A 22,753-nucleotide genomic window follows, 5' to 3' on the forward strand; every position below is an offset into this window, starting at 1 on the left:
GTTACAGGTAAGATCCCTTGATAAACCCTAAAAAAGAAAAAAAGAAACGATTCTTATCAATCACCACTAAGCCATTTGCTAAGATTTCCCCCATTTTGACATGTGGACCTGTTGGCACTCTTACCCTGACGGTTGTCGATACTTCCAGACACATATTCTGAAGACACTAGCACCAGCAAGCCTAATCCTAATTTTACCAGATACTGTTCATCCCGATACCCAACTACATGTTTTTGTAGTCAGGATGGCCGAGCGGTCTAAGGCGCTGTGTTTAGGTCGCAGTCTCCCCTGGAGGCGTGGGTTCGAATCCCACTTCTGACAAACCTTTAGCGCCTGCATGTCATGCTGCTTTGTAATAACCAGTTGATGAATAAATTACTTCAGATAATGGAAATAACAGTTAGTATGAGTAGTGAATAACTATCCTATTTTTGACATTCTGCAAAAACAGCTAGTTGATGAGAGATTGAAAGACAATTGCAAGAATCACGCAAGCTCACAGGCGGGACACAAACAGGCAAATAACGAAAGGATCTCGGAACGTACAACTCTTCGGTCTTTGTCAGTGAAAAAATATAGTCTGCAGGGGAATCGGAACTGGCCGCATTTAACGTCAAGCCCAGGTTACAGGTAAGATCCCTTGATAAACCCTAAAAAACAACAATAAAACAATTTTCATGAATCACCACTAAGCCATTTGCTAAGATTTCCCCCATTTTGACATGTGGACCTGTTGGCACTCTTACCCTGACGGTTGTCGATACTTCCAGACACATATTCTGAAGACACTAGCATCAGCAAGCCTAATCCTTCTTTTACCCGATTCCGTTCATCCCCACACCCAACTAAGTTGTGTGTAGTCAGGATGGCCGAGCGGTCTAAGGCGCTGTGTTTAGGTCGCAGTCTCCCCTGGAGGCGTGGGTTCAAATCCCTCTTCTGACAAACCTTTAGCGCATGCGTGTAATGCTGCTTTGTAATAACCAATTGATGAACAAATTACTTCAGATAATGGAAATAACGGTTAGTATGTGTAGTGAATAGCTATCCTATTTTTTACATTCTGCAAAAACAGCTAGTTGAAGAGAGGTTGAAAGAGAATTGCAAGAATCACGCAAGCTCACAGGTGGGCCACAAACAGGCAAATAACGAAAGGATCTCGGAACGCACAACTCTTCGGTCTTTGTCAGCGAAAAAAGATACTCTGCAGGAGAATCGGAACTCGCCGCATTTAAAGTCAAGCCACAGGTTACAGGTAAGATCCCTTGATAAACCCTAAAAAATAAAAAAATAAACGATTCTTATCAATCACCACTAAGCCATTTGCTAAGATTTCCCCCATTTTGACATGTGGACCTGTTGGCACTCTTACCCTGACGGTTGTCGATACTTCCAGACACATATTCTGAAGACACTAGCACCAGCAAGCCTAATCCTAATTTTACCAGATACTGTTCATCCCTATACTCAACTACATGTTTTTGTAGTCAGGATGGCAGAGTAGTCTAAGGCGCTGTGTTTAGGTAGCAGTCTCCCCTGGAGGCGTGGGTTCGAATCCCACTTCTGACAAACCTTTAGCGCCTGCATGTCATGCTGCTTTGTAATAACCAGTTGATGAATAAATTACTTCAGATAATGGAAATAACAGTTAGTATGAGTAGTGAATAACTATCCTATTTTTTACATTCTGCAAAAACAGCTAGTTGAAGAGAGGTTGAAAGAAAATTGCAAGAATCACGCAAGCTCACAGGTGGGCCACAAACAGGCAAATAACGAAAGGATCTCGGAACGCACAACTCTTCGGTCTTTGTCAGCGAAAAAAGATACTCTGCAGGAGAATCGGAACTCGCCGCATTTAACGTCAAGCCCAGGTTACAGGTAAGATCCCTTGATAAACCCTAAAAAACAACAATAAAACAATTTTCATGAATCACCACTAAGCCATTTGCTAAGATTTCCCCCATTTTGACATGTGGACCTGTTGGCACTCTTACCCTGACGGTTGTCGATACTTCCAGACACATATTCTGAAGACACTAGCATCAGCAAGCCTAATCCTTCTTTTACCCGATACCGTTCATCCCCACACCCAACTAAGTTGTGTGTAGTCAGGATGGCCGAGCGGTCTAAGGCGCTGTGTTTAGGTCGCAGTCTCCCCTGGAGGCGTGGGTTCAAATCCCTCTTCTGACAAACCTTTAGCGCATGCGTGTAATGCTGCTTTGAAATAACCAATTGATGAACAAATTACTTCAGATAATGGAAATAACGGTTAGTATGTGTAGTGAATAGCTATCCTATTTTTTACATTCTGCAAAAACAGCTAGTTGAAGAGAGGTTGAAAGAGAATTGCAAGAATCACGCAAGCTCACAGGTGGGCCACAAACAGGCAAATAACGAAAGGATCTCGGAACGCACAACTCTTCGGTCTTTGTCAGCGAAAAAAGATACTCTGCAGGAGAATCGGAACTCGCCGCATTTAAAGTCAAGCCACAGGTTACAGGTAAGATCCCTTGATAAACCCTAAAAAATAAAATAATAAACGATTCTTATCAATCACCACTAAGCCATTTGCTAAGATTTCCCCCATTTTGACATGTGGACCTGTTGGCACTCTTACCCTGACGGTTGTCGATACTTCCAGACACATATTCTGAAGACACTAGCACGAGCAAGCCTAATCCTAATTTTACCAGATACTGTTCATCCCTATACTCAACTACATGTTTTCGTAGTCAGGATGGCAGAGCGGTCTAAGGCGCTGTGTTTAGGTAGCAGTCTCCCCTGGAGGCGTGGTTTCGAATCCCACTTCTGACAAACCTTTAGCGCCTGCATGTCATGCTGCTTTGTAATAACCAGTTGATGAATAAATTACTTCAGATAATGGAAATAACAGTTAGTATGAGTAGTGAATAACTATCCTATTTTTGACATTCTGCAAAAACAGCTAGTTGATGAGAGATTGAAAGACAATTGCAAGAATCACGCAAGCTCACAGGCGGGACACAAACAGGCAAATAACGAAAGGATCTCGGAACGTACAACTCTTCGGTCTTTGTCAGTGAAAAAATATAGTCTGCAGGGGAATCGGAACTCGCCGCATTTAACGTCAAGCCCAGGTTACAGGTAAGATCCCTTGATAAACCCTAAGAAACAACAATTAAACGATTTTCATGAATCACCACTAAGCCATTTGCTAAGATTTCCCCCATTTTGACATGTGGACCTGTTGGCACTCTTACCCTGACGGTTGTCGATACTTCCAGACACATATTCTGAAGACACTAGCATCAGCAAGCCTAATCCTTCTTTTACCCGATTCCGTTCATCCCCACACCCAACTAAGTTGTGTGTAGTCAGGATGGCCGAGCGGTCTAAGGCGCTGTGTTTAGGTCGCAGTCTCCCCTGGAGGCGTGGGTTCAAATCCCACTTCTGACAAACCTTTAGCGCATGCGTGTAATGCTGCTTTGTAATAACCAATTGATGAACAAAATACTTCAGATAATGGAAATAACGGTTAGTATGTGTAGTGAATAACTATCCTATTTTTTACATTCTGCAAAAACAGCTAGTTGAAGAGAGGTTGAAAGAGAATTGCGAGAATCACGCAAGCTCACAGGTGGGCCACAAACAGGCAAATAACGAAAGGATCTCGGAACGCACAACTCTTCGGTCTTTGTCAGCGAAAAAAGATACTCTGCAGGAGAATCGGAACTCGCCGCATTTAAAGTCAAGCCACAGGTTACAGGTAAGATCCCTTGATAAACCCTAAAAAATAAAATAATAAACGATTCTTATCAATCACCACTAAGCCATTTGCTAAGATTTCCCCCATTTTGACATGTGGACCTGTTGGCACTCTTACCCTGACGGTTGTCGATACTTCCAGACACATATTCTGAAGACACTAGCACCAGCAAGCCTAATCCTAATTTTACCAGATACTGTTCATCCCTATACTCAACTACATGTTTTCGTAGTCAGGATGGCAGAGCGGTCTAAGGCGCTGTGTTTAGGTAGCAGTCTCCCCTGGAGGCGTTGTTTCGAATCCCACTTCTGACAAACCTTTAGCGCCTGCATGTCATGCTGCTTTGTAATAACCAGTTGATGAATAAATTACTTCAGATAATGGAAATAACAGTTAGTATGAGTAGTGAATAACTATCCTATTTTTGACATTCTGCAAAAACAGCTAGTTGATGAGAGATTGAAAGACAATTGCAAGAATCACGCAAGCTCACAGGCGGGACACAAACAGGCAAATAACGAAAGGATCTCGGAACGTACAACTCTTCGGTCTTTGTCAGTGAAAAAATATAGTCTGCAGGGGAATCGGAACTCGCCGCATTTAACGTCAAGCCCAGGTTACAGGTAAGATCCCTTGATAAACCCTAAAAAACAACAATAAAACGATTTTCATGAATCACCACTAAGCCATTTGCTAAGATTTCCCCCATTTTGACATGTGGACCTGTTGGCACTCTTACCCTGACGGTTGTCGATACTTCCAGACACATATTCTGAAGACACTAGCATCAGCAAGCCTAATCCTTCTTTTACCCGATTCCGTTCATCCTCACACCCAACTAAGTTGTGTGTAGTCAGGATGGCTGAGCGGTCTAAGGCGCTGTGTTTAGGTCGCAGTCTCCCCTGGAGGCGTGGGTTCAAATCCCACTTCTGACAAACCTTTAGCGCATGCGTGTAATGCTGCTTTGTAATAACCAATTGATGAACAAAATACTTCAGATAATGGAAATAACGGTTAGTATGTGTAGTGAATAACTATCCTATTTTTTACATTCTGCAAAAACAGCTAGTTGAAGAGAGGTTGAAAGAGAATTGCGAGAATCACGCAAGCTCACAGGTGGGCCACAAACAGGCAAATAACGAAAGGATCTCGGAACGCACAACTCTTCGGTCTTTGTCAGCGAAAAAAGATACTCTGCAGGAGAATCGGAACTCGCCGCATTTAACGTCAAGCCACAGGTTACAGGTAAGATCCCTTGATAAACCCTAAAAAAAAAAAAAAAACGATTCTTATCAATCACCACTAAGCCATTTGCTAAGATTTCCCCCATTTTGACATGTGGACCTGTTGGCACTCTTACCCTGACGGTTGTCGATACTTCCAGACACATATTCTGAAGACACTAGCACCAGCAAGCCTAATCCTACTTTTACCAGATACTGTTCATCCCGATACCCAACTAAATGTTTTTGTAGTCAGGATGGCCGAGCGGTCTAAGGCGCTGTGTTTAGGTCGCAGTCTCCCCTGGAGGCGTGGGTTCGAATCCCACTTCTGAAAAACCTTTAGCACCTGCGTGTAATGCTGCTTTGTAATAACCAATTGATGAACAAATTACTTCAGATAATGGAAATAACGGTTAGTATGAGTAGTGAATAACTGTCCTATTTTTGACATTCTGCAAAATCAGCTAGTTGATGAGAGATTGAAAGACAATTGCAAGAATCACGCAAGCTCACAGGCGGGCCACATACAGAAAAATAACAAAAGGATCTCGGAATGCACAACTGGTCGGTGTTTGTCAGTGAAAAAAGATACTCTGCAGGAGAATCGCAACTCGCCGCATTTAAAGTCAAGCCACAGGCTACAGGTAAGATCCCTTGATAAACCCTAAAAAAAATAAAAAATAAAGATTCTTATGAATCACCACTAAGCCATTTGCTAAGATTTCCCCCATTTTGACATGTGGACCTGTTGGCACTCTTACCCTGACGGTTGTCGATACTTCCAGACACATATTCTGAAGACACTAGCATCAGCAAGCCTAATCCTTCTTTTACCCGATTCCGTTCATCCCCACACCCAACTAAGTTGTGTGTAGTCAGGATGGCCGAGCGGTCTAAGGCGCTGTGTTTAGGTCGCAGTCTCCCCTGGAGGCGTGGGTTCAAATCCCACTTCTGACAAACCTTTAGCGCATGCGTGTAATGCTGCTTTGTAATAACCAATTGATGAACAAAATACTTCAGATAATGGAAATAACGGTTAGTATGTGTAGTGAATAACTATCCTATTTTTTACATTCTGCAAAAACAGCTAGTTGAAGAGAGGTTGAAAGAGAATTGCGAGAATCACGCAAGCTCACAGGTGGGCCACAAACAGGCAAATAACGAAAGGATCTCGGAACGCACAACTCTTCGGTCTTTGTCAGCGAAAAAAGATACTCTGCAGGAGAATCGGAACTCGCCGCATTTAACGTCAAGCCACAGGTTACAGGTAAGATCCCTTGATAAACCCTAAAAAAAAAAAAAAAACGATTCTTATCAATCACCACTAAGCCATTTGCTAAGATTTCCCCCATTTTGACATGTGGACCTGTTGGCACTCTTACCCTGACGGTTGTCGATACTTCCAGACACATATTCTGAAGACACTAGCACCAGCAAGCCTAATCCTACTTTTACCAGATACTGTTCATCCCGATACCCAACTAAATGTTTTTGTAGTCAGGATGGCTGAGCGGTCTAAGGCGCTGTGTTTAGGTCGCAGTCTCCCCTGGAGGCGTGGGTTCGAATCCCACTTCTGAAATACCTTTAGCACCTGCATGTCATGCTGCTTTGTAATAACCAGTTGATGAATAAATTACTTCAGATAATGGAAATAACAGTTAGTATGAGTAGTGAATAACTATCCTATTTTTGACATTCTGCAAAAACAGCTAGTTGATGAGAGATTGAAAGACAATTGCAAGAATCACGCAAGCTCACAGGCGGGACACAAACAGGCAAATAACGAAAGGATCTCGGAACGTACAACTCTTCGGTCTTTGTCAGTGAAAAAATATAGTCTGCAGGGGAATCGGAACTCGCCGCATTTAACGTCAAGCCCAGGTTACAGGTAAGATCCCTTGATAAACCCTAAAAAACAACAATAAAACGATTTTCATGAATCACCACTAAGCCATTTGCTAAGATTTCCCCCATTTTGACATGTGGACCTGTTGGCACTCTTACCCTGACGGTTGTCGATACTTCCAGACACATATTCTGAAGACACTAGCATCAGCAAGCCTAATCCTTCTTTTACCCGATTCCGTTCATCCCCACACCCAACTAAGTTGTGTGTAGTCAGGATGGCCGAGCGGTCTAAGGCGCTGTGTTTAGGTCGCAGTCTCCCCTGGAGGCGTGGGTTCAAATCCCACTTCTGACAAACCTTTAGCGCATGCGTGTAATGCTGCTTTGTAATAACCAATTGATGAACAAAATACTTCAGATAATGGAAATAACGGTTAGTATGTGTAGTGAATAACTATCCTATTTTTTACATTCTGCAAAAACAGCTAGTTGAAGAGAGGTTGAAAGAGAATTGCGAGAATCACGCAAGCTCACAGGTGGGCCACAAACAGGCAAATAACGAAAGGATCTCGGAACGCACAACTCTTCGGTCTTTGTCAGCGAAAAAAGATACTCTGCAGGAGAATCGGAACTCGCCGCATTTAACGTCAAGCCACAGGTTACAGGTAAGATCCCTTGATAAACCCTAAAAAAAAAAAAAAAACGATTCTTATCAATCACCACTAAGCCATTTGCTAAGATTTCCCCCATTTTGACATGTGGACCTGTTGGCACTCTTACCCTGACGGTTGTCGATACTTCCAGACACATATTCTGAAGACACTAGCACCAGCAAGCCTAATCCTACTTTTACCAGATACTGTTCATCCCGATACCCAACTAAATGTTTTTGTAGTCAGGATGGCCGAGCGGTCTAAGGCGCTGTGTTTAGGTCGCAGTCTCCCCTGGAGGCGTGGGTTTGAATCCCACTTCTGAAAAACCTTTAGCACCTGCGTGTAATGCTGCTTTGTAATAACCAATTGATGAACAAATTACTTCAGATAATGGAAATAACGGTTAGTATGAGTAGTGAATAACTGTCCTATTTTTGACATTCTGCAAAATCAGCTAGTTGATGAGAGATTGAAAGACAATTGCAAGAATCACGCAAGCTCACAGGCGGGCCACATACAGAAAAATAACAAAAGGATCTCGGAATGCACAACTGGTCGGTGTTTGTCAGTGAAAAAAGATACTCTGCAGGAGAATCGCAACTCGCCGCATTTAAAGTCAAGCCACAGGCTACAGGTAAGATCCCTTGATAAACCCTAAAAAAAATAAAAAATAAAGATTCTTATGAATCACCACTAAGCCATTTGCTAAGATTTCCCCCATTTTGACATGTGGACCTGTTGGCACTCTTACCCTGACGGTTGTCGATACTTCCAGACAAATATTCTGAAGACACTAGCATCAGCAAGCCTAATCCTTCTTTTACCCGATTCCGTTCATCCCCACACCCAACTAAGTTGTGTGTAGTCAGGATGGCCGAGCGGTCTAAGGCGCTGTGTTTAGGTCGCAGTCTCCCCTGGAGGCGTGGGTTCAAATCCCACTTCTGACAAACCTTTAGCGCATGCGTGTAATGCTGCTTTGTAATAACCAATTGATGAACAAAATACTTCAGATAATGGAAATAACGGTTAGTATGTGTAGTGAATAACTATCCTATTTTTTACATTCTGCAAAAACAGCTAGTTGAAGAGAGGTTGAAAGAGAATTGCGAGAATCACGCAAGCTCACAGGTGGGCCACAAACAGGCAAATAACGAAAGGATCTCGGAACGCACAACTCTTCGGTCTTTGTCAGCGAAAAAAGATACTCTGCAGGAGAATCGGAACTCGCCGCATTTAACGTCAAGCCACAGGTTACAGGTAAGATCCCTTGATAAACCCTAAAAAAAAAAAAAAAACGATTCTTATCAATCACCACTAAGCCATTTGCTAAGATTTCCCCCATTTTGACATGTGGACCTGTTGGCACTCTTACCCTGACGGTTGTCGATACTTCCAGACACATATTCTGAAGACACTAGCACCAGCAAGCCTAATCCTACTTTTACCAGATACTGTTCATCCCGATACCCAACTAAATGTTTTTGTAGTCAGGATGGCTGAGCGGTCTAAGGCGCTGTGTTTAGGTCGCAGTCTCCCCTGGAGGCGTGGGTTCGAATCCCACTTCTGAAAAACCTTTAGCACCTGCGTGTAATGCTGCTTTGTAATAACCAATTGATGAACAAATTACTTCAGATAATGGAAATAACGGTTAGTATGAGTAGTGAATAACTGTCCTATTTTTGACATTCTGCAAAATCAGCTAGTTGATGAGAGATTGAAAGACAATTGCAAGAATCACGCAAGCTCACAGGCGGGCCACATACAGAAAAATAACAAAAGGATCTCGGAATGCACAACTGGTCGGTGTTTGTCAGTGAAAAAAGATACTCTGCAGGAGAATCGCAACTCGCCGCATTTAAAGTCAAGCCACAGGCTACAGGTAAGATCCCTTGATAAACCCTAAAAAAAATAAAAAATAAAGATTCTTATGAATCACCACTAAGCCATTTGCTAAGATTTCCCCCATTTTGACATGTGGACCTGTTGGCACTCTTACCCTGACGGTTGTCGATACTTCCAGACAAATATTCTGAAGACACTAGCATCAGCAAGCCTAATCCTTCTTTTACCCGATTCCGTTCATCCCCACACCCAACTAAGTTGTGTGTAGTCAGGATGGCCGAGCGGTCTAAGGCGCTGTGTTTAGGTCGCAGTCTCCCCTGGAGGCGTGGGTTCAAATCCCACTTCTGACAAACCTTTAGCGCATGCGTGTAATGCTGCTTTGTAATAACCAATTGATGAACAAATTACTTCAAATAATGGAAATAACGGTTAGTATGTGTAGTGAATAACTATCCTATTTTTTACATTCTGCAAAAACAGCTAGTTGAAGAGAGGTTGAAAGAGAATTGCGAGAATCACGCAAGCTCACAGGTGGGCCACAAACAGGCAAATAACGAAAGGATCTCGGAACGCACAACTCTTCGGTCTTTGTCAGCGAAAAAAGATACTCTGCAGGAGAATCGGAACTCGCCGCATTTAAAGTCAAGCCACAGGTTACAGGTAAGATCCCTTGATAAACCCTAAAAAATAAAAAATAAACGATTCTTATCAATCACCACTAAGCCATTTGCTAAGATTTCCCCCATTTTGACATGTGGACCTGTTGGCACTCTTACCCTGACGGTTGTCGATACTTCCAGACACATATTCTGAAGACACTAGCACCAGCAAGCCTAATCCTACTTTTACCAGATACTGTTCATCCCGATACCCAACTACATGTTTTTGTAGTCAGGATGGCCGAGCGGTCTAAGGCGCTGTGTTTAGGTCGCAGTCTCCCCTGGAGGCGTGGGTTCGAATCCCACTTCTGACAAACCTTTAGCGCCTGCATGTCATGCTGCTTTGTAATAACCAGTTGATGAATAAATTACTTCAGATAATGGAAATAACAGTTAGTATGAGTAGTGAATAACTATCCTATTTTTGACATTCTGCAAAAACAGCTAGTTGATGAGAGATTGAAAGACAATTGCAAGAATCACGCAAGCTCACAGGCGGGACACAAACAGGCAAATAACGAAAGGATCTCGGAACGTACAACTCTTCGGTCTTTGTCAGTGAAAAAATATAGTCTGCAGGGGAATCGGAACTCGCCGCATTTAACGTCAAGCCCAGGTTACAGGTAAGATCCCTTGATAAACCCTAAAAAACAACAATAAAATGATTTTCATGAATCACCACTAAGCCATTTGCTAAGATTTCCCCCATTTTGACATGTGGACCTGTTGGCACTCTTACCCTGACGGTTGTCGATACTTCCAGACACATATTCTGAAGACACTAGCATCAGCAAGCCTAATCCTTCTTTTACCCGATTCCGTTCTTCCCCACACCCAACTAAGTTGTGTGTAGTCAGGATGGCCGAGCGGTCTAAGGCGCTGTGTTTAGGTCGCAGTCTCCCCTGGAGGCGTGGGTTCAAATCCCTCTTCTGACAAACCTTTAGCGCATGCGTGTAATGCTGCTTTGTAATAACCAATTGATGAACAAATTACTTCAGATAATGGAAATAACGGTTAGTATGTGTAGTGAATAGCTATCCTATTTTTTACATTCTGCAAAAACAGCTAGTTGAAGAGAGGTTGAAAGAGAATTGCAAGAATCACGCAAGCTCACAGGTGGGCCACAAACAGGCAAATAACGAAAGGATCTCGGAACGCACAACTCTTCGGTCTTTGTCAGCGAAAAAAGATACTCTGCAGGAGAATCGGAACTCGCCGCATTTAAAGTCAAGCCACAGGTTACAGGTAAGATCCCTTGATAAACCCTAAAAAATAAAAAAATAAACGATTCTTATCAATCACCACTAAGCCATTTGCTAAGATTTCCCCCATTTTGACATGTGGACCTGTTGGCACTCTTACCCTGACGGTTGTCGATACTTCCAGACACATATTCTGAAGACACTAGCACCAGCAAGCCTAATCCTAATTTTACCAGATACTGTTCATCCCTATACTCAACTACATATTTTTGTAGTCAGGATGGCAGAGTGGTCTAAGGCGCTGTGTTTAGGTAGCAGTCTACCCTGGAGGCGTGGGTTCGAATCCCACTTCTGACAAACCTTTAGCGCCTGCATGTCATGCTGCTTTGTAATAACCAGTTGATGAATAAATTACTTCAGATAATGGAAATAACAGTTAGTATGAGTAGTGAATAACTATCATATTTTTTACATTCTGCAAAAACAGCTAGTTGAAGAGAGGTTGAAAGAAAATTGCAAGAATCACGCAAGCTCACAGGTGGGCCACAAACAGGCAAATAACGAAAGGATCTCGGAACGCACAACTCTTCGGTCTTTGTCAGCGAAAAAAGATACTCTGCAGGAGAATCGGAACTCGCCGCATTTAACGTCAAGCCCAGGTTACAGGTAAGATCCCTTGATAAACCCTAAAAAACAACAATAAAACAATTTTCATGAATCACCACTAAGCCATTTGCTAAGATTTCCCCCATTTTGACATGTGGACCTGTTGGCACTCTTACCCTGACGGTTGTCGATACTTCCAGACACATATTCTGAAGACACTAGCATCAGCAAGCCTAATCCTTCTTTTACCCGATACCGTTCATCCCCACACCCAACTAAGTTGTGTGTAGTCAGGATGGCCGAGCGGTCTAAGGCGCTGTGTTTAGGTCGCAGTCTCCCCTGGAGGCGTGGGTTCAAATCCCTCTTCTGACAAACCTTTAGCGCATGCGTGTAATGCTGCTTTGAAATAACCAATTGATGAACAAATTACTTCAGATAATGGAAATAACGGTTAGTATGTGTAGTGAATAGCTATCCTATTTTTTACATTCTGCAAAAACAGCTAGTTGAAGAGAGGTTGAAAGAGAATTGCAAGAATCACGCAAGCTCACAGGTGGGCCACAAACAGGCAAATAACGAAAGGATCTCGGAACGCACAACTCTTCGGTCTTTGTCAGCGAAAAAAGATACTCTGCAGGAGAATCGGAACTCGCCGCATTTAAAGTCAAGCCACAGGTTACAGGTAAGATCCCTTGATAAACCCTAAAAAATAAAATAATAAATGATTCTTATCAATCACCACTAAGCCATTTGCTAAGATTTCCCCCATTTTGACATGTGGACCTGTTGGCACTCTTACCCTGACGGTTGTCGATACTTCCAGACACATATTCTGAAGACACTAGCACCAGCAAGCCTAATCCTAATTTTACCAGATACTGTTCATCCCTATACTCAACTACATGTTTTCGTAGTCAGGATGGCAGAGCGGTCTAAGGCGCTGTGTTTAGGTAGCAGTCTCCCCTGGAGGCGTGGGTTCGAATCCCACTTCTGACAAACCTTTAGCGCCTGCATGTCATGCTGCTTTGTAATAACCAGTTGATGAATAAATTACTTCAGATAATGGAAATAACAGTTAGTATGAGTAGTGAATAACTATCCTATTTTTGACATTCTGCAAAAACAGCTAGTTGATGAGAGATTGAAAGACAATTGCAAGAATCACGCAAGCTCACAGGCGGGACACAAACAGGCAAATAACGAAAGGATCTCGGAACGTACAACTCTTCGGTCTTTGTCAGTGAAAAAATATAGTCTGCAGGGGAATCGGAACTCGCCGCATTTAACGTCAAGCCCAGGTTACAGGTAAGATCCCTTGATAAACCCTAAAAAACAACAATAAAACGATTTTCATGAATCACCACTAAGCCATTTGCTAAGATTTCCCCCATTTTGACATGTGGACCTGTTGGCACTCTTACCCTGACGGTTGTCGATACTTCCAGACACATATTCTGAAGACACTAGCATCAGCAAGCCTAATCCTTCTTTTACCCGATTCCGTTCATCCCCACACCCAACTAAGTTGCGTGTAGTCAGGATGGCCGAGTGGTCTAAGGCGCTGTGTTTAGGTCGCAGTCTCCCCTGGAGGCGTGGGTTCAAATCCCACTTCTGACAAACCTTTAGCGCATGCGTGTAATGCTGCTTTGTAATAACCAATTGATGAACAAATTACTTCAGATAATGGAAATAACGGTTAGTATGTGTAGTGAATAACTATCCTATTTTTTACATTCTGCAAAAACAGCTAGTTGAAGAGAGGTTGAAAGAGAATTGCGAGAATCACGCAAGCTCACAGGTGGGCCACAAACAGGCAAATAACGAAAGGATCTCGGAACGCACAACTCTTCGGTCTTTGTCAGCGAAAAAAGATACTCTGCAGGAGAATCGGAACTCGCCGCATTTAAAGTCAAGCCACAGGTTACAGGTAAGATCCCTTGATAAACCCTAAAAAATAAAAAATAAACGATTCTTATCAATCACCACTAAGCCATTTGCTAAGATTTCCCCCATTTTGACATGTGGACCTGTTGGCACTCTTACCCTGACGGTTGTCGATACTTCCAGACACATATTCTGAAGACACTAGCACCAGCAAGCCTAATCCTACTTTTACCAGATACTGTTCATCCCTATACCCAACTACATGTTTTTGTAGTCAGGATGGCTGAGAGGTCTAAGGCGCTGTGTTTAGGTCGCAGTCTCCCCTGGAGGCGTGGGTTCGAATCCCACTTCTGACAAACCTTTAGCGCCTGCATGTCATGCTGCTTTGTAATAACCAGTTGATGAATAAATTACTTCAGATAATGGAAATAACAGTTAGTATGAGTAGTGAATAACTATCCTATTTTTGACATTCTGCAAAAACAGCTAGTTGATGAGAGATTGAAAGACAATTGCAAGAATCACGCAAGCTCACAGGCGGGACACAAACAGGCAAATAACGAAAGGATCTCGGAACGTACAACTCTTCGGTCTTTGTCAGTGAAAAAATATAGTCTGCAGGGGAATCGGAACTCGCCGCATTTAACGTCAAGCCCAGGTTACAGGTAAGATCCCTTGATAAACCCTAAAAAACAACAATAAAACGATTTTCATGAATCACCACTAAGCCATTTGCTAAGATTTCCCCCATTTTGACATGTGGACCTGTTGGCACTCTTACCCTGACGGTTGTCGATACTTCCAGACACATATTCTGAAGACACTAGCATCAGCAAGCCTAATCCTTCTTTTACCCGATTCCGTTCATCCCCACACCCAACTAAGTTGTGTGTAGTCAGGATGGCCGAGCGGTCTAAGGCGCTGTGTTTAGGTCGCAGTCTCCCCTGGAGGCGTGGGTTCAAATCCCTCTTCTGACAAACCTTTAGCGCATGCGTGTAATGCTGCTTTGTAATAACCAATTGATGAACAAATTACTTCAGATAATGGAAATAACGGTTAGTATGTGTAGTGAATAGCTATCCTATTTTTTACATTCTGCAAAAACAGCTAGTTGAAGAGAGGTTGAAAGAGAATTGCAAGAATCACGCAAGCTCACAGGTGGGCCACAAACAGGCAAATAACGAAAGGATCTCGGAACGCACAACTCTTCGGTCTTTGTCAGCGAAAAAAGATACTCTGCAGGAGAATCGGAACTCGCCGCATTTAAAGTCAAGCCACAGGTTACAGGTAAGATCCCTTGATAAACCCTAAAAAATAAAAAAATAAACGATTCTTATCAATCACCACTAAGCCATTTGCTAAGATTTCCCCCATTTTGACATGTGGACCTGTTGGCACTCTTACCCTGACGGTTGTCGATACTTCCAGACACATATTCTGAAGACACTAGCACCAGCAAGCCTAATCCTAATTTTACCAGATACTGTTCATCCCTATACTCAACTACATGTTTTTGTAGTCAGGATGGCAGAGTGGTCTAAGGCGCTGTGTTTAGGTAGCAGTCTACCCTGGAGGCGTGGGTTCGAATCCCACTTCTGACAAACCTTTAGCGCCTGCATGTCATGCTGCTTTGTAATAACCAGTTGATGAATAAATTACTTCAGATAATGGAAATAACAGTTAGTATGAGTAGTGAATAACTATCATATTTTTTACATTCTGCAAAAACAGCTAGTTGAAGAGAGGTTGAAAGAGAATTGCAAGAATCACGCAAGCTCACAGGTGGGCCACAAACAGGCAAATAACGAAAGGATCTCGGAACGCACAACTCTTCGGTCTTTGTCAGCGAAAAAAGATACTCTGCAGGAGAATCGGAACTCGCCGCATTTAACGTCAAGCCCAGGTTACAGGTAAGATCCCTTGATAAACCCTAAAAAACAACAATAAAACAATTTTCATGAATCACCACTAAGCCATTTGCTAAGATTTCCCCCATTTTGACATGTGGACCTGTTGGCACTCTTACCCTGACGGTTGTCGATACTTCCAGACACATATTCTGAAGACACTAGCATCAGCAAGCCTAATCCTTCTTTTACCCGATACCGTTCATCCCCACACCCAACTAAGTTGTGTGTAGTCAGGATGGCCGAGCGGTCTAAGGCGCTGTGTTTAGGTCGCAGTCTCCCCTGGAGGCGTGGGTTCAAATCCCACTTCTGACAAACCTTTAGCGCATGCGTGTAATGCTGCTTTGTAATAACCAATTGATGAACAAATTACTTCAGATAATGGAAATAACGGTTAGTATGTGTAGTGAATAACTATCCTATTTTTTACATTCTGCAAAAACAGCTAGTTGAAGAGAGGTTGAAAGAGAATTGCGAGAATCACGCAAGCTCACAGGTGGGCCACAAACAGGCAAATAACGAAAGGATCTCGGAACGCACAACTCTTCGGTCTTTGTCAGCGAAAAAAGATACTCTGCAGGAGAATCGGAACTCGCCGCATTTAAAGTCAAGCCACAGGTTACAGGTAAGATCCCTTGATAAACCCTAAAAAATAAAAAAATAAACGATTCTTATCAATCACCACTAAGCCATTTGCTAAGATTTCCCCCATTTTGACATGTGGACCTGTTGGCACTCTTACCCTGACGGTTGTCGATACTTCCAGACACATATTCTGAAGACACTAGCACCAGCAAGCCTAATCCTACTTTTACCAGATACTGTTCATCCCGATACCCAACTACATGTTTTTGTAGTCAGGATGGCCGAGCGGTCTAAGGCGCTGTGTTTAGGTCGCAGTCTCCCCTGGAGGCGTGGGTTCGAATCCCACTTCTGACAAACCTTTAGCGCCTGCATGTCATGCTGCTTTGTAATAACCAGTTGATGAATAAATTACTTCAGATAATGGAAATAACAGTTAGTATGAGTAGTGAATAACTATCCTATTTTTGACATTCTGCAAAAACAGCTAGTTGATGAGAGATTGAAAGACAATTGCAAGAATCACGCAAGCTCACAGGCGGGACACAAACAGGCAAATAACGAAAGGATCTCGGAACGTACAACTCTTCGGTCTTTGTCAGTGAAAAAATATAGTCTGCAGGGGAATCGGAACTCGCCGCATTTAAAGTCAAGCCACAGGTTACAGGTAAGATCCCTTGATAAACCCTAAAAAATAAAAAAATAAACGATTCTTATCAATCACCACTAAGCCATTTGCTAAGATTTCCCCCATTTTGACATGTGGACCTGTTGGCACTCTTACCCTGACGGTTGTCGATACTTCCAGACACATATTCTGAAGACACTAGCACCAGCAAGCCTAATCCTAATTTTACCAGATACTGTTCATCCCTATACTCAACTACATGTTTTTGTAGTCAGGATGGCAGAGTGGTCTAAGGCGCTGTGTTTAGGTAGCAGTCTCCCCTGGAGGTGTGGGTTCGAATCCCACTTCTGACAAACCTTTAGCGCCTGCATGTCATGCTGCTTTGTAATAACCAGTTGATGAATAAATTACTTCAGATAATGGAAATAACAGTTAGTATGAGTAGTGAATAACTATCCTATTTTTTACATTCTGCAAAAACAGCTAGTTGAAGAGAGGTTGAAAGAGAATTGCAAGAATCACGCAAGCTCACAGGTGGGCCACAAACAGGCAAATAACGAAAGGATCTCGGAACGCACAACTCTTCGGTCTTTGTCAGCGAAAAAAGATACTCTGCAGGAGAATCGGAACTCGCCGCATTTAACGTCAAGCCCAGGTTACAGGTAAGATCCCTTGATAAACCCTAAAAAACAACAATAAAACAATTTTCATGAATCACCACTAAGCCATTTGCTAAGATTTCCCCCATTTTGACATGTGGACCTGTTGGCACTCTTACCCTGACGGTTGTCGATACTTCCAGACACATATTCTGAAGACACTAGCATCAGCAAGCCTAATCCTTCTTTTACCCGATACCGTTCATCCCCACACCCAACTAAGTTGTGTGTAGTCAGGATGGCCGAGCGGTCTAAGGCGCTGTGTTTAGGTCGCAGTCTCCCCTGGAGGCGTGGGTTCAAATCCCTCTTCTGACAAACCTTTAGCGCATGCGTGTAATGCTGCTTTGAAATAACCAATTGATGAACAAATTACTTCAGATAATGGAAATAACGGTTAGTATGTGTAGTGAATAGCTATCCTATTTTTTACATTCTGCAAAAACAGCTAGTTGAAGAGAGGTTGAAAGAGAATTGCAAGAATCACGCAAGCTCACAGGTGGGCCACAAACAGGCAAATAACGAAAGGATCTCGGAACGCACAACTCTTCGGTCTTTGTCAGCGAAAAAAGATACTCTGCAGGAGAATCGGAACTCGCCGCATTTAAAGTCAAGCCACAGGTTACAGGTAAGATCCCTTGATAAACCCTAAAAAATAAAATAATAAACGATTCTTATCAATCACCACTAAGCCATTTGCTAAGATTTCCCCCATTTTGACATGTGGACCTGTTGGCACTTTTACCCTGACGGTTGTCGATACTTCCAGACACATATTCTGAAGACACTAGCACCAGCAAGCCTAATCCTACTTTTAACCGATACTGTTCATCCCGATACCCAACTACATGTTTTCGTAGTCAGGATGGCAGAGCGGTCTAAGGCTCTGTGTTTAGGTAGCAGTCTCCCCTGGAGGCGTGGGTTCGAATCCCACTTCTGACAAACCTTTAGCGCCTGCATGTCATGCTGCTTTGTAATAACCAGTTGATGAATAAATTACTTCAGATAATGGAAATAACAGTTAGTATGAGTAGTGAATAACTATCCTATTTTTGACATTCTGCAAAAACAGCTAGTTGATGAGAGATTGAAAGACAATTGCAAGAATCACGCAAGCTCACAGGCGGGACACAAACAGGCAAATAACGAAAGGATCTCGGAACGTACAACTCTTCGGTCTTTGTCAGTGAAAAAATATAGTCTGCAGGGGAATCGGAACTCGCCGCATTTAACGTCAAGCCCAGGTTACAGGTAAGATCCCTTGATAAACCCTAAAAAACAACAATAAAACGATTTTCATGAATCACCACTAAGCCATTTGCTAAGATTTCCCCCATTTTGACATGTGGACCTGTTGGCACTCTTACCCTGACGGTTGTCGATACTTCCAGACACATATTCTGAAGACACTAGCATCAGCAAGCCTAATCCTTCTTTTACCCGATTCCGTTCATCCCCACACCCAACTAAGTTGTGTGTAGTCAGGATGGCCGAGCGGTCTAAGGCGCTGTGTTTAGGTCGCAGTCTCCACTGGAGGCGTGGGTTCAAATCCCTCTTCTGACAAACCTTTAGCGCATGCGTGTAATGCTGCTTTGTAATAACCAATTGATGAACAAATTACTTCAGATAATGGAAATAACGGTTAGTATGTGTAGTGAATAGCTATCCTATTTTTTACATTCTGCAAAAACAGCTAGTTGAAGAGAGGTTGAAAGAGAATTGCAAGAATCACGCAAGCTCACAGGTGGGCCACAAACAGGCAAATAACGAAAGGATCTCGGAACGCACAACTCTTCGGTCTTTGTCAGCGAAAAAAGATACTCTGCAGGAGAATCGGAACTCGCCGCATTTAAAGTCAAGCCACAGGTTACAGGTAAGATCCCTTGATAAACCCTAAAAAATAAAATAATAAACGATTCTTATCAATCACCACTAAGCCATTTGCTAAGATTTCCCCCATTTTGACATGTGGACCTGTTGGCACTTTTACCCTGACGGTTGTCGATACTTCCAGACACATATTCTGAAGACACTAGCACCAGCAAGCCTAATCCTACTTTTAACCGATACTGTTCATCCCGATACCCAACTACATGTTTTCGTAGTCAGGATGGCAGAGCGGTCTAAGGCTCTGTGTTTAGGTAGCAGTCTCCCCTGGAGGCGTGGGTTCGAATCCCACTTCTGACAAACCTTTAGCGCCTGCATGTCATGCTGCTTTGTAATAACCAGTTGATGAATAAATTACTTCAGATAATGGAAATAACAGTTAGTATGAGTAGTGAATAACTATCCTATTTTTGACATTCTGCAAAAACAGCTAGTTGATGAGAGATTGAAAGACAATTGCAAGAATCACGCAAGCTCACAGGCGGGACACAAACAGGCAAATAACGAAAGGATCTCGGAACGTACAACTCTTCGGTCTTTGTCAGTGAAAAAATATAGTCTGCAGGGGAATCGGAACTCGCCGCATTTAACGTCAAGCCCAGGTTACAGGTAAGATCCCTTGATAAACCCTAAAAAACAACAATAAAACGATTTTCATGAATCACCACTAAGCCATTTGCTAAGATTTCCCCCATTTTGACATGTGGACCTGTTGGCACTCTTACCCTGACGGTTGTCGATACTTCCAGACACATATTCTGAAGACACTAGCATCAGCAAGCCTAATCCTTCTTTTACCCGATTCCGTTCATCCCCACACCCAACTAAGTTGTGTGTAGTCAGGATGGCCGAGCGGTCTAAGGCGCTGTGTTTAGGTCGCAGTCTCCACTGGAGGCGTGGGTTCAAATCCCTCTTCTGACAAACCTTTAGCGCATGCGTGTAATGCTGCTTTGTAATAACCAATTGATGAACAAATTACTTCAGATAATGGAAATAACGGTTAGTATGTGTAGTGAATAGCTATCCTATTTTTTACATTCTGCAAAAACAGCTAGTTGAAGAGAGGTTGAAAGAGAATTGCAAGAATCACGCAAGCTCACAGGTGGGCCACAAACAGGCAAATAACGAAAGGATCTCGGAACGCACAACTCTTCGGTCTTTGTCAGCGAAAAAAGATACTCTGCAGGAGAATCGGAACTCGCCGCATTTAAAGTCAAGCCACAGGTTACAGGTAAGATCCCTTGATAAACCCTAAAAAATAAAAAAATAAACGATTCTTATCAATCACCACTAAGCCATTTGCTAAGATTTCCCCCATTTTGACATGTGGACCTGTTGGCACTCTTACCCTGACGGTTGTCGATACTTCCAGACACATATTCTGAAGACACTAGCACCAGCAAGCCTAATCCTAATTTTACCAGATACTGTTCATCCCTATACTCAACTACATGTTTTTGTAGTCAGGATGGCAGAGTGGTCTAAGGTGCTGTGTTTAGGTAGCAGTCTCCCCTGGAGGCGTGGGTTCAAATCCCTCTTCTGACAAACCTTTAGCGCATGCGTGTAATGCTGCTTTGTAATAACCAATTGATGAACAAATTACTTCAGATAATGGAAATAACGGTTAGTATGTGTAGTGAATAGCTATCCTATTTTTTACATTCTGCAAAAACAGCTAGTTGAAGAGAGGTTGAAAGAGAATTGCAAGAATCACGCAAGCTCACAGGTGGGCCACAAACAGGCAAATAACGAAAGGATCTCGGAACGCACAACTCTTCGGTCTTTGTCAGCGAAAAAAGATACTCTGCAGGAGAATCGGAACTCGCCGCATTTAAAGTCAAGCCACAGGTTACAGGTAAGATCCCTTGATAAACCCTAAAAAATAAAAAAATAAACGATTCTTATCAATCACCACTAAGCCATTTGCTAAGATTTCCCCCATTTTGACATGTGGACCTGTTGGCACTCTTACCCTGACGGTTGTCGATACTTCCAGACACATATTCTGAAGACACTAGCACCAGCAAGCCTAATCCTAATTTTACCAGATACTGTTCATCCCTATACTCAACTACATGTTTTTGTAGTCAGGATGGCAGAGTGGTCTAAGGCGCTGTGTTTATGGTAGCAGTCTCCCCTGGAGGCGTGGGTTCGAATCCCACTTCTGACAAACCTTTAGCGCCTGCATGTCATGCTGCTTTGTAATAACCAGTTGATGAATAAATTACTTCAGATAATGGAAATAACAGTTAGTATGAGTAGTGAATAACTATCCTATTTTTTACATTCTGCAAAAACAGCTAGTTGAAGAGAGGTTGAAAGAGAATTGCAAGAATCACGCAAGCTCACAGGTGGGCCACAAACAGGCAAATAACGAAAGGATCTCGGAACGCACAACTCTTCGGTCTTTGTCAGCGAAAAAAGATACTCTGCAGGAGAATCGGAACTCGCCGCATTTAACGTCAAGCCCAGGTTACAGGTAAGATCCCTTGATAAACCCTAAAAAACAACAATAAAACAATTTTCATGAATCACCACTAAGCCATTTGCTAAGATTTCCCCCATTTTGACATGTGGACCTGTTGGCACTCTTACCCTGACGGTTGTCGATACTTCCAGACACATATTCTGAAGACACTAGCATCAGCAAGCCTAATCCTTCTTTTACCCGATACCGTTCATCCCCACACCCAACTAAGTTGTGCGTAGTCAGGATGGCCGAGCGGTCTAAGGCGCTGTGTTTAGGTCGCAGTCTCCCCTGGAGGCGTGGGTTCAAATCCCTCTTCTGACAAACCTTTAGCGCATGCGTGTAATGCTGCTTTGAAATAACCAATTGATGAACAAATTACTTCAGATAATGGAAATAACGGTTAGTATGTGTAGTGAATAGCTATCCTATTTTTTACATTCTGCAAAAACAGCTAGTTGAAGAGAGGTTGAAAGAGAATTGCAAGAATCACGCAAGCTCACAGGTGGGCCACAAACAGGCAAATAACGAAAGGATCTCGGAACGCACAACTCTTCGGTCTTTGTCAGCGAAAAAAGATACTCTGCAGGAGAATCGGAACTCGCCGCATTTAAAGTCAAGCCACAGGTTACAGGTAAGATCCCTTGATAAACCCTAAAAAATAAAATAATAAACGATTCTTATCAATCACCACTAAGCCATTTGCTAAGATTTCCCCCATTTTGACATGTGGACCTGTTGGCACTTTTACCCTGACGGTTGTCGATACTTCCAGACACATATTCTGAAGACACTAGCACCAGCAAGCCTAATCCTACTTTTAACCGATACTGTTCATCCCGATACCCAACTACATGTTTTCGTAGTCAGGATGGCAGAGCGGTCTAAGGCTCTGTGTTTAGGTAGCAGTCTCCCCTGGAGGCGTGGGTTCGAATCCCACTTCTGACAAACCTTTAGCGCCTGCATGTCA

The sequence above is a fragment of the Coregonus lavaretus genome, assembly GCF_964263955.1.
Source record: "Coregonus lavaretus genome assembly, chromosome: 35".
Classification (NCBI taxonomy): Eukaryota; Metazoa; Chordata; class Actinopteri; order Salmoniformes; family Salmonidae; genus Coregonus; species Coregonus lavaretus.